The sequence below is a fragment of the Grammomys surdaster genome, unplaced genomic scaffold (genome assembly GCF_004785775.1).
Source record: "Grammomys surdaster isolate TR1022 unplaced genomic scaffold, NIH_TR_1.0 126546, whole genome shotgun sequence".
NCBI classification, from domain to species: domain Eukaryota; kingdom Metazoa; phylum Chordata; class Mammalia; order Rodentia; family Muridae; genus Grammomys; species Grammomys surdaster.
The window spans coordinates 1,457,073-1,460,421 of record NW_021621338.1 but is presented as its reverse complement, the minus strand read 5'-3'; the positions used below and the strand labels follow the sequence as shown (position 1 = coordinate 1,460,421).

The window sequence follows — 3,349 nt, the reverse complement described above, 5'->3', positions numbered from 1 at the left end:
GGAGGCAGGAGGCAGGAGGCAGGAGGCAGGAGGCAGGAGGCAGGAGGGTTTCTTTCTGAATTCTAGGCCAGCTAAGACTACAGGGTGAGTTCCAGGCCAGCCAAGACTAAATAGTGAGATTCTGTATCAAAAGCAAAGTATTATGGGCTCCTCCAAGGCTCTAAGCAAGCCTTGACCCCTGAGTCATCTGTGGAAGCATTGACTCCTTCCAAAGTCTGCCTGTACTCTAAGTGTTACTCACTGCTTCCCTATTTAAGTTTAAATAGAGATTGTGTTAGCATTTCTTATTTTTAAACCCTTCTTTCCCCTCAAATTCCAGACTCCCCTTTGGCCAGACATTCTTTCTCCTTCTCCCCAGGTGGCATGACTAAGTCTCCAGGTGCTTTGGTTGCAGCTGCTGTGGAGGTTTGTGTAGCAGCCATGCTGGGGGCTGGAGTCATGAGGCTCGTCAACACCAAGCTGTGGAGTTCAGACAGTTCCCTGACAATCCTGCTCTTCCATAAAGACAACAGTCACATAGAATCAGGGCTTACTTTAAGGAACTTGTAACTTAATTGCTTCTTTAAAGACTCTAGTTTCCAGTAAGGTCCCAATGAGAGGTTGTGAGTGATAAGGATTCCAACAGGTAGATTTGAGGAGAGGAAAATCCTTTGTACTAGTCCTCTTCGCAGGGACTCAGAAATATTTATTGGGCAGTCTACATTTACCACTCAGCAGTAAATAGCAAAACACTGGGGGGATTTGGCATAGAAACTATAATTCTAGTATATGTGTATATGGAAAGCCAGAAAGAGAGAGGGCTGTAGTACAGAGATGTCAACATCAAGACAAAGCTAGCAAACGAAAAGATGGGAAGCTAAGAGAGGCAAAGCCTTCTATAAAAGCATGTAACAGATGTGCCCACAGGGACTTCATGAATAAAATGTGTATTTCTGTTTCAGACAACAGTCCTAAACTGAATGACCCAGGTCACTGGTCGAGTTCTGCTCAACAGGGTGTTTCAGAGCCAAAATAATTTCCAAAACATTTTCATCATCTTTACGGTAAATGCTGGGTGTCAGCCACGTCTGCGTTTCTGCTGCTGGGAACGAACCGGAGGAGGCACGCTGCAGGGTGATGTCCCCATCCCAGATCTGAAATATGTCACTTCTCACATTCCACTGATAAAGATGATGTCTACTGTGTCTCTAACTAATGGGGAAGCAGTAAACGGCCTACGAGTCTACTGTGCGTGAGAAGACTTGCCCAGAAGAGACTGCTCTTAGTTAGACATCTGGGAGTGCCTGCCATCCCCCTTAAAAATAGGCAATGTGAGGGGGAAAAAAGATTTCCTAGTAAGAATGAAGTCAGTGCCCTCCATTAAACACATGGCAGTACTGTTTAGGAGAAAAGCATCAATGAAAACTTCGAGAGCTATAACAAGATACAGGTCAATATAGAGAAATGCTAAGTTAGGACCATGATGAGGAGGACATTAGAGTACCCAGAATCACCAGAGTCATGAGTAACAACTTCACATAGAAACTAACTGATATTACCTTATTCACACACTAATTACATTAGACAATAAGAGGCACTATCATTATCTTCTAATTTGCTTAATATTCATTAAATCCAACATCTAGCCAAGCCATGGTTATAGTATTTATGTCCTGTAGTGTTTTTTTCCTCATTGGCTTCCGACTGAACTTTTTTTTCCAATTTCAATCTTTGACATCATGCCTCAAGGGAAATAGAATTTGTTTTCAAACAGTGGACTGATAGAAAATGATATAATACTGGATAAGCAAACAGGGAATATTAAAGTAACAGTAAAAACTTTATGTATTGAAAAACTGCCAAAAGTAACATATTTTACTGGACTGCAAATGAAAGGGCCACAAAATAGACTTTCTAAAAATACAGAATCTATAGGTTGTCAAAAGAGATTAATGGGTAAACATGCGCCTGTAGTTAACAATCTGAATCTGATCCTGGGACCCACTTCATAAGAGAGAAGTGACTCTGAAGGGTTGTCCTCTGATCGCCACAGGTGTGCCATGGCATTCATGGACCCACACGGATATGGATACACACAATAAATGGTAAATTAAAAATAAATACATAATGCAATTCCAAATTATAACTGAAGTATGCTGCCAAAAAGGATAATATTTTTCCAGTTGTTGACTAGTGTATTTAAACTGCCAGTAACACAGGAGCCCCCTTAGTAACTGCTCATGTGAAGGAGGGAACCAATTGCTGCCTCACATGAAGCAACCATTCTGTGTGACAAGATGCTGAGAGCCAGGGTGTCACACACTGATGGTGACAGACAGGAATACAACAAAGTGAGGACGATGACTTTTGTCTCAAAATGCTAGGGAAAAAACTCACCTAGGAAATGGTTTGAGGCCGGGCAGTGGTGGCGCACGCCTTTAATCCCAGCACTTGGGAGGCAAAGGCAGGCGAATTTCTGAGTTCGAGAGTTCGAGAGTTCGAGTCGAGACTAGCCTAGTCTACAGAGTGAGTTCCAGGATAGCCAGGACTACACAGAAAAACCCTGTCTCGAAAAACCAAAAAAAAAAAAAAAAAAAAAAGGAAATGATTTGAACAATTTCATTACTAGATATTTATCCAAGAAAAAAATTCATCCATACAAAGAATGAGTTATTCATAAATCTCAAAATATTCATCCTCAGTGAAAGAGCCAGATGCCATGGGTACATAAAACTCGAAAATGTAAACTAACTCAAAGTGGCAGGGAGTAGAGTCATGGTTGTGGGGACAGGGAGGACAGGAGGGAACAGCCACACCAAGGACCAGAGCATTTTTGGTCACTCTTATCAGAGGTGTCCCACTTTGTGGTGTACACATGACAACCCTTATTGAAGTGTATGTCTCAAAATGCAGTTGAAATCTGAAGGGAGTATTTTAGAGAAATCGACAAACCATCTTTTAAAATGTCCTAATGCTTACTTACCTTGCTTTTTCTACTCCCATCCTCTAAATGGGAGCAGCCAGAGGTACAACGTGCTGAACCATCTGAGCCAGTTGTTTAAGTGATAACTTTAAGCACTTGTAACTAGTTCAAACAAACAAAAACAAACAAAATTAAAAAAATCACACTGTAAGAAAGAACAGTTAAAAGAGAAAGATTTTTGTTTTCTGAAGAAAAACATCTTCCCATTTATGATGCTGCAGGCCTGAACTCAAAATCTTTTGTCATTTAGGACAAAATCAGGACAGAATTGGTGCGCTACCCAGAATTCCACACTATATTTACTTTTTGTCTTGCCCTTCTAAACTGAAGTGGTTTTAATCAGTAGGGTCCTCAACACTTGCATTATTTTAGTCAAAGCTTGACTGG

General features: G+C 41.1%; 1 long non-coding RNA gene across 1 annotated transcript in view; it reads right to left on the bottom strand.

Moving 5' to 3' along the window:
• LOC114614932 overlaps nucleotides 1-3,065 on the bottom strand; it is a 9,245-nt gene extending 6,180 nt beyond the window's left edge. The window contains exon 1 of the long non-coding RNA XR_003710410.1: nucleotides 2,963-3,065. This is a non-coding gene — a long non-coding RNA (uncharacterized LOC114614932). The remainder of the gene's footprint in view (nucleotides 1-2,962) is intronic.
• Nucleotides 3,066-3,349: the final 284 nt, after the last annotated feature.